At 38.1% G+C, this 15978-nt stretch overlaps 1 long non-coding RNA gene across 1 annotated transcript in view; it reads left to right on the top strand.

The window, feature by feature from the left end:
* The window catches only part of LOC139710025 (uncharacterized), an 83092-nt gene that overhangs the window by 20989 nt on the left and 46125 nt on the right, over positions 1–15978 (top strand). The window contains exon 2 of the long non-coding RNA XR_011709426.1: positions 8285–8441. This is a non-coding gene — a long non-coding RNA (uncharacterized lncRNA). The remainder of the gene's footprint in view (positions 1–8284; positions 8442–15978) is intronic.

Below are 15978 nucleotides of genomic sequence, written 5' to 3'. Positions count from 1 at the left end.
TTGTAAAGGGAATACAATTTAAAAAAAAAGATAAAAGTCGGTTTTTAAATTGATGTGATATCTCCAAACAAAGAGGTTTTATAATTATAAAGGTGGGGCCCACCTTTTATTAGGACCACTTTGTTTTACTTCGTTTTTTTATATCTTTAATAGCCATTTCAAAACCAATTTTCATCAAATAAACTTTTAATTCCTCTTAGAATAAAACATGTTCTGTGATAATGCATACAAGTCAGCCGCAGGTGGTGTTTGATTATCTGGCAAAGAGTTCAAGTGTGTGTACAGTTATGGTCGAGGTGAGGATTTAGCTTTTAAAGTTTTGCGAGATATTCAGAAACCACTCTGTGAGATATCAAAGAGCATGTAATTCTAAGGGGTATCAAAAGTTTATTTGATGAAAATCGGTTTTGAAATGGCTGAGATATCCAAAAACAACGTAAAACAAAGAGATCCTAATAAAAGGCGTGGCCTGTCGCCTTTTATTATTATCACTTTTGGAATATATCAGCCATTTGAAAACCAATTTTCATCAAATAATCGTTGAATCCTTTGTAAAATTACATGCTCTTTAATGTTTCATAAGCGGTTTCGGTGTTCTCATTATCTCACTTAGGAATGTTCAAAACATGAATCCCCACCTCAACCAGTACTGTATACAGTCCCTTTAAAACTCGAATCCCTATCCCCTTCTCAACCAAAACTGTATCATCCCTTTACCTTGTTGCAACACATCGAATCCTGGTGTATCACGTTTTCTTTTTTTCTTTCTTTCTTTTTTTTTTTTGGTTTTGTTTTGTTTGTCTTTTTTTCCCCTGAACTAGTAGCACATGTCACTGCAGTGCCGAGCAGACGGTTTCCCGTAAAATCAATCTCTATGACTTTGCGATTTCGTGGGTTTATCAACCCCTGGAAATATTTCCGTCTTCTCACGCCAATGCCAAAATATCGTATTATCTCTTCATTACGCGTAAAGTATGCAAATCTGATTCTACTCAGTTTCATTTCATATTCACTGCGTTTGTCTAATGTGCATGAAACCTGTCATTTGCATTAGTTGGATTTTTTGCTCTATTTAATGAGATTCATCCAGAACATATGGATCGGTAGTACAGATGACATGATATGGCAGTAACTAGCGGAAGTTATATGTAAAGATTATTGTTTTGTATAAGTGTGCAACCATGCATGAATACTGGTAATCATTAATTACAATTCTTATTGTTGGCACTTTGTTTTATTATTATTGTTATTATTATCAACATTATTATTGTTATCGTCGTCATTACAGGATTATGTTTTAGACTATGTCACGCTGTTTTGAAGTGGTGATGTTGCTTCAGTACTAAATGTGTCACTTACTCCTCCCATGTGGATCTACCATGCTCCACCCGTCCTGTGTATTATGTAAGAATACTCAATGACCTTTATATAATATACATACAAATTGTAAATATTCCTGTATCCAAAAGCGTCGAAATATTGACTGGTAAATCCCCCTTTTTCTTCTGCACTTTAGTACTCAAACAAGACTGATCATGAGTTACTCATGAGTGTAATGCGACCAATGTGAAGTCGTCGCTTAAAGGGAAGGTAAACCCAAAGAACAATGTGGATTGAGTGAAAGCAGCAACATTAGTAGAACCCATTAGTGAAAGTTTGAGGAAAATCGGACAATCGATGCAAAAGTTATGAATTTTTAAAGTTTTGGTGTTGGAACCGCTGGATGAGGAGACTACTAGCGGATATGACGTATGAGTGGACAACAATACAAAGAAAATATAAAGGAAATTCAACAAAAATTCACTTTTCTAGAATTATGAAAGAGCAATGGACCAACCGCTTTCAGAAAGAAGGGGGAATAATTGCTACCCTTAACTTATGTCAATATCAAGTTGATGGAATTTGTAATTTTCATGAAAAATTGATTTTTCCAGAATTTTCTTTATATTTTCTTGGTATTGTTGTCCACTCATACGTCATAACCTCTAGTAGTCTCCTCATCCAGCGGTTCAAACATCAAAACTTTAAAAATTCATAACATTTGCATCGATTGTCCGATTTTCTTCAAACTTTCACTGATGTGTTCTACTAATGTTGCTGCTTTCACTCAATCCACATTGCTCTTGGGGTTTATCTTCCCTTTAAAACATGACGTGCGTTTTTCGAAACCGCTGAACAGACCATACGTGTCTCCCACTTCACATTTGAAAAGTGGCCGCTCTGAGTGAGAGGTGTTAGCTGTGACGAGGAGTTATCGATTTTCTGTTTACCTGCCGATAGTCTTTTTCAAGGCCCTCCCAACAATATGAAAATCTGCTTGCCAGATAGAGAGTCGGTCTCGCTGCTCTACCTTCCTTAGTTAAACCGTGGAGCTAGGTCCATCGTCAAACCAAGGAGTTCACCTTCCTGGTCAAACCATGATCAAACCATGGCGCTACTAACTATGGAGCTGCAACACGCGAGCCCCATGTTCTAACGATGAAATTTATCACGAGCGAGTATACTCGCTTCTATAATAAACCCAGTTCGTGTTTCGCAGATGGAGTTTTACGCAGCTCGATGTTCACATCAACAGTCGTATTGGTTTCCACTTTGGAGCTTGCCGGCACCTCTATATACCTATACAACAGCAGCGAAGTCACCTTGAATTTGGTAATATGGATAGAAAAAAAGAAGCTAATGGCTATATAGCATTCGATGCATTATTGGATGCTTCCCCAAATAACAATTGACAGACCACTCTGGTCACGTGGTCTACGCAAGTTCATTTTTTTTTCTTTTTTGTTTTTGTTTGAACGTGAATTCCGTGAATTGTCACTTGGAGCAAAATTTTGCATTAGTATGATAGCTTGGAAAACAAGTGAAAAGCCTAACCAACTTGGAGAGAGAAAGATAGATAGAGAGAGAGAGAGAGAGAGAGAGAGAGGGGGGGGGGGGTAGAAAAAGAAAGAAAGAAAGAAAGATCATTTGAACTACAGTACCATCATGAGCTACTTGATGGAAATAGAGTCTTTGACAAAGTCTATCACCGAAACTGTGTGACGCGTTGAAAACCTACAAAGTACAGGTTTCTAAAATACCTCTTTCAAGTCAGGGAAGTGTCACACGATTGGAGAGAAAGCCAATCAAATGAATGGTAAAGCTTTTAGTTTTGACAGCAAGAGAAGCAATTCATGAAGGCATATAACATATTACATGTATTGTCACAATCCAACGGTTACGCAATAGTAGTAGAGGTGCACGAAGAGAGATAAGAACGGTGTTGAGGAATGATGGGAAATTGTGTTATGTCGTCACTAATACACCATCAAGGGGTGGACGGGTGGTTATTTCAATCCAGATCCATCGCCGTGCATTTACGCTCTCCGTCATGGCATTAAAGGCATTATTTACCATGTGCAGATGGAACAAAACTCCAACTTTAGTGCTTCAAAATAGTTCTTAGATGTGAGGTCGGGATAGAAACAATCCACGTAAAAATTGTTTCTAGACTAAACCGTCTACCGTAGGGTTTACTGTATATCTCCTCATATTTTAGGCTTTATTGCGAATTTTTATGTGGTAGGATGTGTTGTGGTACATCTGACCTATGTGCATCAAGTGTGATAACTCGAACATCTTTTTTCTTTTTTTTTTAAATCACTACTCCCAATAGTAAACAATACCTTAAAGACTAGCCCATACCCATAAGCACATGCTGTTGTTTCTTGCTTTTACGTGAATAACCACGACACGCTATCTCTGTTTCTGCAATAAAAGATTTCAGGGTATTCAACTATATAGCCTGTATTTATTGTTTGACTGAGGATATGAAAATTTCAGAAAATCTTGCTTGAAGTCTTCATTATTCTTATTCCAAAGTGCCACTTTAATGAACATTCTACGAAATCCGATTTCATACGAAAGACGAAATTGTTATATTTCTTATTTGTTTATTTATACGAGAGGAAACGTGTTAAACAAGGTGTTCAGGTCAATAGGAAACTCTTGAGTCGATGATATCAGATTACCCCGAAGAAATTGCAAAGACCGAGTGTGATGTCATGTTGTTGTTACTATAAATATCACTGTTGATTTAAGTTAAGGGATGTTGTAGTATTAGTTGAGATGAGGATTGAGCTTTTGACTTTTTGCGAGATACTGAGAAACCACTTAGGAAATGTTATATAGCATACAATGTTCTAAGAGGATTTCAAAGTATATTTTGATGAAAATCAGTTTTTAAATGGCTGAGATATCAAACAAAGTAAAACAAAGCGATCCTAATAAAAGGTGAGATCCACCTCTTATTACATAATATCATTAGGATCGCTTTGTTTGGATATCTCATCCATTTCAAAACCAATTTTCATCAATTAAACCTTGAATTCCTCTTAGAATTACATGAAGAGTTTGTTCGCAAAAACCGATAAGTCCATTTTTGATGATTTTGAAGTACGGTCTCTGTCATAAAGTACAAAATAATACCTTTTAAATGATATATTGGTCACTACATACAAAGGTACGTTTTTGAAGTTATGGTCAAAAGAAGCAAACATTTTCTTATTGTTCTCTTTATTTTTCTTGACCTTTAATCGCAAATATCTCCATTTGGCAAATATGGACTTATCGGTTTTTGCGAACAAACTCTTCACATGTTCTTTGAGGTTTCTCATTGTCTCACAAAAAAGTTTGAAACCTGAAGCCCCATCTCAATCAAAACTATACAATCCCTTTAGCATTGAGCTTTAGAGTATATGCGTAGCTTTCTTTTATCAAACTTGATCTTGTTGACATCCTCACTTTTCTGTTTAAGTTTGATAAAATTCGCCGTCATCGCGACGACAAACGAAAGGTAGTTTGATTTTTCTCTTGCCAATCGGCTATTTGTTTTATCATATTCCCGGCATTATTTCCCTCGGACAGGACTTTACTAAACTCTACTGATTGCAAATATGACCGCGATTAAGCACCTGAAAACAATAGAGAATTGTTAGACCAAGTGCTTACCGAGGTGAAGTGAGAACTTGTTGCTTCTCAACGACTTGCCATGTAGTTTAGACTGAGCAACTCTCCTCGAGCCACCTTTTTCTTGTTTCGGATTCGATGTCTGTATCGAAGACCTGGGAACGGTGTTTTTATCTTCGTCAATCATTAACTTACGGAGAAGACATGATGTCAATGGTGTTAAAACTGACCTTGAAATAACGACCTTAGTCTGTATAGTGTTGCTGTGTTTAACAGATGCATCTATTTATTATGCTGCTAACATTTCGCCGTACTTGCGTCAAGACCACTCAATTATACAATTTCATCCAATTTTGCTTGTTGTTATTTGCTTTTGCTTTTCATTGCTAGTGATGACAACAGTTATATGGTTATATTATGGAGATACGGTAGCTCTGTGGTTATACCTCCCTGCAGCTATTATTTATCATTACCGTAATTGCTGTGTTTGCAAACACGCCATTAACTGTCTACTAATCGCGCAGCAATCCTAAGGCTTAATGACGAGTAGTAATTGGAATTATCCTTGATTTCAATCCAGTGAGAGGATGTACTATGATCATTCCCATCGGCTGCAGGAAATTAATCCTTGTGCGTATACAGATTGATGGATCCACCGGTAATTTGAAGCGTGCATTCAGTCCATGTTCAAGTTGTGTCTAATTAAAACAGGCAACATCCAACGAACAGAGAATGGTAGAAATGTCGTTAAAGATTGGCACAGCATATTTATATACGAAAAGTTAGAGACCCGGACAGTAGCAAGGGGTACTTGTACAGTGCAACGGTTAAAGGCTGGCCTGACTCGGGTAGGAACCTGCTTTCGGAAATTCCCATCTGGAATTTTGTTCAGCTTTGTAGATCTATAATATAGGGTACATATACAGACTCGCCTTACAATATCGTTAGAGGGCGCCATTATATAATTTGGGGAGCAAAGTACAGGCAGATGGTCTGGAAGCCAGACTACCTCAGTGTTTTGTTTCTGTCGAGCGGTGATATCGATGGCCAGCTTTACACGCTGAACAAAAGCAATAGACAATCATCAAATTTTTACGATAATTTGAAAAAAAAAAATCACATGCACACACACACACAAATATTTCACACACCAAAAAATAGAAAATATATACGATTTGACCACGTACTCGGAAAGAAGTTATCATACTTCTTTCTCGTATCCAATTGTTATTGAGTTGTAAGAATTTTTAAAGGGAAGGGGTAGAAGGTGTGTGGCTTATTGACAGTCATGAAAGATAGGTTTGCAGTATCTTTAAGTGTCAACTATACGTGGATATTTAGTGGGACGATGACATCATAGTCTCAGTAGATTATCCGATGACGTGCTTGTCACATACACACTGTTCCGCGAAAACTGTTTTCCTTCGTCCGAATTGTAGTGATTTTTGTTTTTACATGTTTGTTTGACTTTCCTCATCTTTTACACCGAATTGGAAGCAGAGTATGGAGTGTCCCTTTAAAGCCATGATTTTGTTTGTTTTTTTCTTTTTTCTTTTTCGCGCAATATGGATGCGTTGACCTATCGCGTGTCTAGCGAGGATGATGAATGCTACTCTCATGGCGACACTTCTTATTGTTCTTACTTTCTCCTAAATCTGTCAGGGAGCTTGGACTTTTGCTTTGCCGCGTAGGTAATAAATCTAGCCCTGACAGGCTTTTGTTGTAGATCGAGAAAGACAGGCTAGAGCGCTGTAAATCACATCCGTGATGGCTTTTTGCGATTATCAGCTAATTTGAAAAAAAGAAATAGAAAAAGAACAAGCAAAGCAAAAGCAACCGGTAAAGTTCCCGATGTCGTCAGTGGGCTGATATCGTTTTTTAGCTCACAATAATGAGCAGCTGCTGCATTGTATTGGGATCACTCTTCGTCCGGCGTCCGGCGTGCGTCGTGCGTCGTGCGTCGTGCGTCGTGCGTCGTGCGTCGTTTTTCATGTGTTCATAATTGTCGAGAGAATATCGTGCGTGTGTGTGTGTGTGTTTGTATGTATGTGCGTGTGCGTGCGTGCGTGCTTGCATGAGACAGTTTAGAAGAGACCCGTACAAATTATGTGAATTGTTTTGTCAGGAGGCATAAATCGGTTCCGCGCGAAGTGCGAGCGCTGACGACCGCGTGAAACTTTAATGGCGTACAAATAGATCTATACGATACCAAACAAGATGCGAGAGCCATAAATTGCAATGTGTGGATCACAAAGTTGTGCTGTCTTCAAGAGGTTTGAAGGCAGTACGTCGGACTGGTTGTCAGGCAATGTATGTTGGGGGATTGTCCGGGAGCCTGGCTGAACAAAAATATAGGCTTTCCGTAAACACATGGAACGCGTTGAAATGATTAATTGAAAGAAGCGCTGAATTAAATCAACAGAAGTGTCACGATTGTGGATATAAATTCGCTGCAATAGCGATGAAGATTGACAGATTGCGAGATACGTATAGCAAGACAGAGAGAGAGGGAGAGAGAGAGAGAGAGACGGGGGCCCTGGAACCAATAGAGATGAATCAGTGGGCGTCAAATTGTTTGCAATATATTCATTAGTTGCATTCATTTGTCACTGAGAAACGAATGATACTGTCATTAAATATGTCCACCGAAAAAAAAAAATGAAACCCTTACAAATCACGAATCCTTACAATGAAGAAACATGACAATAAATAGCGTTTCGCTACAGTTTATTTTTAGAATTCTTATGAACACGGAAATTGGAACCATGTGACAAACCTTTGGTATGATTTTTGTTTGGTCTTTTATTCTTTATTTCCTTATAAGTCTTTTCTGAATTTCAAAGGAAAAGGTCATGGTTAAACACCAGTTTGTTTTATTCTAAACCTTCCTGCCACTGAATGCAAAAATGTCATAATGTACATTGTATTTGTTTCTGGACTGTAATGAGATGTAGTTTATATTTCTATACGTGCGTGCCTCGGTGTGTGCTTTTGTGTGTGTGTGTGTGTGTGTGTGTGTGTGTGTAAGTGTGTGCATGGATGTAAAGGCAGGACGCAGGGCAGAAATAGGAATTCAAAGAAAAGAATATCGATGGATTTTCTTGTGTCGGACTTGGAGGAGTCTTACGTAACAATGGTTCATCGGAAGAAGCTCGCATTATGTGAATGGAGAATGATGTCATAGAAGCTTCCATGCACGTCGGCTGTCCATTGATGTCCCGTTGATTTAGCGAAATAGCGCCAAACCCCTCTAATGAATAATACATAAGATCTCCCATCCTAGTCACTTCGCATCTTTCTCACTCTCTCCCCGTCCTTCTTTTTCTCGCTCTTTTAGACTCTGAACCGTGCACATTGTCCCGTGGAAGACGTCCCGATGACTTTCGCATCATTCTGGTGTAAAAGCGCCTGCTGGTGAGAACCCGTGCCGGTGAATTAGCGGACTGTTAATACTTCCCGAGCCTCGTGGGATTTGAGACTCAACCACCGATTCGGTAAGCTCTCACTTCACAAATCGATCTTCCAATTCTTCTGCTTTTACTGCTACTGCAGCTTGTGTGAATTTTGTGATGATTATGTTGATTGTTGCATCAAGTTTTATTTAGTATCGCACCCCTATGCACCCGACCACTCATCAAGTACGTCTTACATATTTTTTTTTTTTTTTTTAACACGGCCGTGGTTTTGTTAGAAATTGTTTTCTCTTTGCCTACCTGAATTACCTATGATGACCCCCCCCCCCCCCTCCGTAAGTCAAAGACGTGTAGAGGGGCATTTAACAAATGCAATTCTGAGCCTATTAGAGTGTTCGATGTGATGTAATTGCCGGATGGTCAATTGATGTCATGTGGATTAAGCTCATGCTTGTGTTTCCAGTGATCATTGAGTATAGAATTCAAGTTACCTGATGCTGCCTCCTACAGGCTACAATATCAGCACAAAGTCTATTCCAAGAACTAAACTTCTCTCTGGCTCATTGGAGAGCAGTACTCATATCTTAAAGTTTTGGATGTATCAATACTTAAAAATGATTGTTTCACCTGCCTGCAGTAGCTGAGGACTTGACATGTTGACCGTACTGGGGAAATCGCTCAAGTTAAGATTAATTTTACACATTGACAAATTGGCAACATACACGCGCCCACACACACAGACACACACACGCACACACACACACACACACACACACACACCACACCACACCTTACGGGAACTGTTGTAGTAGTAGGGAGGTGCATGGTTGCAGGTGTGAACACACAGAGGCATCTTGTGTAGATATCACCATCACCACGGACCGAGTGTCGCGTATCAATAATCATTATTCTGTCGTTAGTTACGTTGTCCATGTTGCGTCGCGATGAATATTCCTCGCATTCATCCTGGCCGTGAAATACCACTCAGTAGCCAACGGTGACACTGACAAAAGATCGCGAAGTTATCTCCGGATAATTTTCAGATTTTTACATTTGAACCACCATAAATTAGTTACTGAGGACAGAGTTTCAGAATTTATGATAATTGGGATGAAAAATAAGAATATTTTCGAAATTTATAACAAATTGCAATGAACAAGGATGATGACATGGCAGGTTCCCCATTAGAATGCATGAATTGGGGCTCAAGGAAGCAGAACAAAAGAAGAAGGCATGCATAGATTATACACAGGTGAAGTCGCAAGCAAGCGGTATTGTAATGGAATTACACTGCTACATTTCTGGAATATGTGAACCTCCTATGTCATCATCCTTGTTCAGTGTCATTCGTTTAAGGTTTTTCAAAGTATTGTTTTTTTTTTCTGCTCAAGAACCAAAATACATTCCACAAATCTATACATGGAGCTGTTGATTTATGTACTACATGATGTGAAATTAGGAACATTGCCTGGAATGTCCCTTTAAGTCGGATCTCGAAGTTTAAGATTGCGATAAAATGAATGGTACAATATTGGTGGAGATGAGAGCTGGGCTTTTAACTTTTTGCGAGATACCAAGAAAACACTAAGTACAGAGCATACCATTTTAAGAGGAATTCAAAGTTGGTTTGATGAAAATCGGGTCTGGAATGACTGAAACATCCAAAAACAAAGTAAAAAAAAAACGATCGTATGTTAAAGTGTGGGTCCCACATTTTATTAGAATCGCTTTTTTTTTTTGATATCTCAACAATTTCAAAACCAATTTTCATCATATAAACATTGAATTCCTCATAGGATTACATGCTCTTTCATATTCCAGAAGAGGTTTCTCATTATCTCACTAAAAATGCTAGAAACCTAAAATTAGGTCTGAACTAAAACTATACGATCCCTTCAGGATCTGGAAGTTTAAGACCGTGATTTTTAAGATCTCGAAGTTTTGCCAGTGTGTGTGTGTGTTTGTGTGTGTGTGTGTGTGTGTGTGTGTGAGCGTGTGTTTAACCGCTATGAAAGGAAACGGACTGAAACAAGCAGAACGCTATACAGTCACAATTATCGAGCATGAAATGAAACAGTTGGACAATTAGTATTTATCGATTTTTTTTTTTTTGAATAGTAGATATTCCAAAAGCAAATACGAATGGAATTTTGGCGAGACATGGAGATGGCGATATTTGTCGACTTGACTGTATGTTGCTTTGTGCCCTGAAATGTGATGGAAGTAATATGTGTGTTCGATACCATTTTGTAATACCACCCCATTCTTTTAAAGGGTGTGTACAGTTCTGGTCGAGGTAAGGATTTAGCTTTCAAAGTTCTGCGAAATATTCAGAAAACACTCTATGAGATGTCAAAGAGCATGCAATTCTTAGGGGGTATCAAAAGTTTATTTGATGAAAATCGGTTTTGAAATGGCCGAGATATCCAAAAACAAGGTGAAACAAAGAGATACTAATAAAAGGCGTGGCCTGTCGCCTTTTATTATTATCATCTTTTTTGATATCTCAGCCATTTTAAAACCAATTTTCATCAAATAAACGTTGAATCCTACTCAAAATTACACGCTCTTTCATATTTCATAAGATATTTCTCATTATCTCACGTAGGAATGTTATATACCTGAATCCTCACCTCAACCAGTATACTGTACAATCCTTTTAAAATCGTTCTTGCTAGACTACTGTCAGTCTAGAAAGCAATTAACGGAACGGAATGATTTTGGAGGTGCGAGTCGAACACCGTGATTACGTAACATTTCAGAATACGTATATTCAGCAGGCGTCGTGAGCATCTCTCATTAATGCTCACCAATCGTCTGGACATGGCAAATGCTATACATGGGTAATACCACGTCGATCGAATATAATCCAAACTTCTGCTGCTGTACCGCCCGTGATGTGCTAACTCATCAGTGCAGATTTTAAAGGCATGATTTACAATTTGCAGATGAAACACTGCTTCAAAATAGTTGTAAAATGTGACGTAGGGATGAAAACAACCAATGTAAAAATTTGAACCAGTATAATCGATAAGTATTGTTAGATATGCAAAATGTGAACCATAGACTAAACCGTCTACAGTTATATGGTTTATTGAGAAAAATAGTGATGTCTCCTTATATTCTGTGTAGGCTTTATTGCGTAAATTTCATATGGTAGGATGTTTTGAGATACAACTGACCTACACATTATGGTTTAAATGTGCTATCTTGGAACGTCTTTTTTTTTTTTAAATCACTGCTCCCAAAGGTAAACAGGACCTTTAAAAGTGGTCACATGACATCAATAATTACAAGCGAATGCAATATTGAGGAGCTAGAATCTCTACCTTTTACATTGTTATAATTGTCTTCCTGGATATGGCTCCTGCGAATGACTTCATAATAGATACAGCACTTTGCTCGTGTACTTGCGGAGTGCTCCTGTTAGAGGCATGGCGCGTGTTATGTTGGAATCGCTGGCAAAGACATCAGTAAACACTCGTCGCGACGACGAAGTATACCTTGTTCTGTGTTCTGACACGATAATTTACTTGCATGTCGTGCGACTGGCAGAACGGAGTTTCGCCTCATCAGCTCTTCGAGTATCATGAGGGGCGCCCGCACTTTTTCTTTGGTTGCTGGTGGGTGAGTCAAGGGGAAGTTCACACCCTACCTACTTCATTATAAAACATGGTTTGTACTGTGTAACTCAGATTGTGTGCCATATTGACACTTGGTTCAGATGTCTCTTTCACACTAATGCGAAACGCTTTGCTGCAGTATTCGTGATTTTTTTTTTTTCTCTAAGATTCAATTCTACAATAAGGTGTTCTCTTGCTTTCAGTATGCTACTATGGATATATCGCCAACTTTCATATTTTCTTCAAAGATGTTTCTAATAAGCGTGGCGCTATAAAGCAAGTGTTTGGATTTGATTTAAAAGATGGCTGCTATGTATACATTTCTTTTTTTGATGTCTTTTTTTCCCTTGTGTTGTGTGAGGAAATTCGCGCGCCTTTTTTAAGCATTCCAAGAGACTGGTAAGGGGCATTACAAATAGGGCCTACCATAATGATAAATTATATTCTCCTTCTTCTTCTTCTTATCAATATTATTATTTTTGTTATCTCTATCTTCACAAGATATCTCTTGGAGATTAATATCACGTCAAGTTCCATCCTGGAACCTTAGACTTCCAGTACTTTTCTCAGGATTCGTGCCGTCCCCAGCAATGCTGCTTTTTGGAGCGTTTGCACTCGATTTGGCACACCAACATCGTCCAAGTGCCGTCGCAGCTGCTTTGGCGTTGTTCCGAGTGCTCCAACGACAATAGGGATCACCTTCGTTCTCATATTCCACAGGCGGCGAAGCTCTCTGGCAAGGTCTTGGTACTTCTCTATCTTTTCCTTCTCCTTCTCGGCTACTCTGCTGTCTCCCGGTACCGCGACATCGACGATTGTGCACATCTGTCGAGCCCTTTCTACGACGATGATATCCGGACGCCTGTGCTGGATGACATTGTCAGTTTGAACATCGAAATCCCACAGGATTTTAACTTGATCATTTTCAGAAACTTTCTGTGGTTCGTGCATATACCATTTGCTCTCACATGGTATTTCATGTTTTCTGCAAAGCTCCCAGTGAAGGACTTGTGCCAGTTTGTCATGTCGTCTTTTGTACTCCTTTTGCGCCAATTTACTACAGCCACATACGATATGTTGCACTGTCTCGTCTCTTTTTTAAGCATTCCAAGAGACTGGTAAGGGGCATTACAAATAGGGCCTACCATAATGATAAATTATATTCTCCTTCTTCTTCTTCTTATCAATATTATTATTATTATTATTATTATTATTATTATTATTATTATTATATTGTTTTTATTATTATTGTTATTATTATTGATGTTATTATTATTGATATCATCATTTACAATTGACGTGATGTTCATTTACTCTTACAGAGCTCGCTGAATCTTATCATCGTTTCCGACGTTATCATTATTTTTTATCGTTACTTTTTTTTTTGCTTTTATGATCGTGTGTTCCCGTGCTAACAGATTGTTTCCTTCGCATAAACTTATCGCAGAACTAAATGATGTAGAATAACTATAAAGTATGCCCTTCAAAGGAGGACTTGCCATATTGCTAAACAATTGACAAGAACTTAAAATCTCGAATATTGCTCTTTTGATTAAACCAGCTTAAGGAGAATCAGCAGGTCATGCCGGGGATGTCTCATCTGAGTTTCGTAATGGAACACAACCGATAATTCCATCTATCCGATTTTTGATCAAGTCATCAAATTAGCTTGTTTGCTGCCAATTTCTTCAGAGTGTATTCAACAATAATTTTAAAGAGTGGCGCACTTCTTTAATACTCTGTCTGTCATTAATGAGCAAACAGTACAGATACCATCTTACAATATTTTAGATGCATATCACCGCGTGACGATGATGCGTTGCTCGTGTGACACACAAGTGTTTTGTTTACAGTTCAATCCCCTGTCGACAGCTTGTGCGCTCTCGACTCTACGCATAAAGTTTCGAAAACACCCGAGATAGCCAACGTAATTGTTCGTCTCCAATCACGTATTATTTAAAGTGCAACTTCTCATAATATCTGTTCCGTCATAAAGCCAACGTAATCGTTCTCTTCCAATCATGTTAACCCTATAAAGCCCAAGGGGGGGGGGGGGCACATTGTGCCCCCCTACCAGATTTTCGTTTGCCACTCCTTCGTCCTTAATCCGATTTCAACCAAATTTGGTGACTTTTCCTAAAATCTTATTGCGAACATTTTGATATATAATTTAGCTATATTTGATGTTGCTGGTTGCCATGGCAACCATAAACTGACAACCATGTCAGTCAGATTTTGCATATTTTTTCTGTTCCCATTTCATTTAACAGCATTACAGTGTATGAAATGGGTGTTTCTTGGCTGAAATTTGTTGAAGAAGCAAAATTTGAAGTAATCATGGTCCTGGAAAGTTTTTCTTATTATTTCCTTTGTTTTTATGTGATAAAGGCATAAAACAATATATATAATAGAGATAATCGAAAACAATAATATTTTGTACAGATTGCCCTTATATTTTGAATTATTTTGATTCCTTCACCCAAGTTATGCCTCTAATATCATTAGTTTATCATTTTCAATTTGCAATCTCAAAATTCCACTGTTATGCAAATATGAAATGTCATAACTATACATGTACCCATCCCAAACATTTCATCTCAGGTCTCATAATGTATCACTATGTTCATATGAATAGCGCCCCCATGTGGTGACCTTGGGAAATTTCAAACATAACAACTAATAAAACTCCACTTGCTTATCATTTGTGACAAATATGAAAATGATTGGTTTATGATAAGACATATATAATGGGGATAAAGAAATTATACCGAAAAATCATGTTTTTAGCATATTTCCTATGTATTTCTTTATATTTTTGTAAATAGCGCCCTCCATGGATGACCTTGTGAAAATTCAAATGTACGGTCATGTAGAGTATGAGTTACTCTACCCACGTGCCAAATATGACGATGATACATCAAATAATAAAAAAGTTATATAGGGGGGGGGCACAATGTGCCCCCCCCCCCCCCTTGGGCCTGCGAGGGGTCAAAATAGCTTGGGCTTAATAGGGTTAAACCCTCTGCATATACCACAGTAATATCCTGTCTATAGGTATTTATTTTAAATTTGTGCACATCTGACTCCCTGGTACAGAAGGGGCTAAGTACGACTTAGTTTCGTATCCGTCATGATATAGACTCCATTTTGTTGCTCATAGTGATTTTTCTTTGAAATTCTTTTTCACATACGTTCGGGTATTGCGGATTTCGAAGCTAGAGAGTTTTCTTATTCCCATCAGCTGTTTCATTTTACAGTCCAAAGTCACACCATGAGCAAGTTGAGTGAAAGATAATAGACTTTCCACGAAATTCCTTCGAAACTGCAATCAGAAAAAAAAAATGGAATTAAAAAAGTTATGAATGGCTGCGGTTACAGCAGCATAAGAATACACTTGTATAAGATATTGCAAATACGGTTCGTATCATGCAGTTACTGTACGCCATTCTATTCCATGTAGATCAGAATGGCAAAAATAAAAAAAAAAGGAAAGGGGGGGGGGGCGTTTTATGTTAGTGTCCTGTTTGTTCGTACGAGTTTTTAGACAGATGCTAATTGTGTATCATAACGATATACAGTAGACCCTACATTTGAATTAAACATTAGACGTATGCTGTAGTACGTCTATACCATAATTAGAAATGATTTAACTTTGTATGCCAATGGTGGAAATCAATAAAACATATAAATGAAAAAAAAATATCCACCTTCAGCAGCCCTTTAGCCACTGTTGAACATCACCATCATCCATGGAACAGCCTTTTGACAGATAATACCTCACTCATATATACAGCTTATGCAAGAAGGAAAACTGCTTGGTGTATAGGCAAACTGTGTGATCGAAGCTTCAGCTATATCATTATGTATACCCCTGTTGAACTACTGCCCTATATACTTTGGCAAAAGGAAGCAAGTGGCATTGAGTACAAATGCTACAAAATTAATGAAGAAAATATGTTTTTGGGTAGGCCCTTCAACATGGAAATTTGTGATAA

The sequence above is a fragment of the Diadema antillarum genome, unplaced genomic scaffold (genome assembly GCF_040938485.1).
Source record: "Diadema antillarum isolate AM-2024a unplaced genomic scaffold, OU_Dant_1.0 scf00000004, whole genome shotgun sequence".
Taxonomy (NCBI): Eukaryota; Metazoa; Echinodermata; class Echinoidea; order Diadematoida; family Diadematidae; genus Diadema; species Diadema antillarum.
The sequence above is the reverse complement of the archived record's forward strand: the minus strand, read 5'-3'. Positions and strand labels throughout refer to the sequence as shown.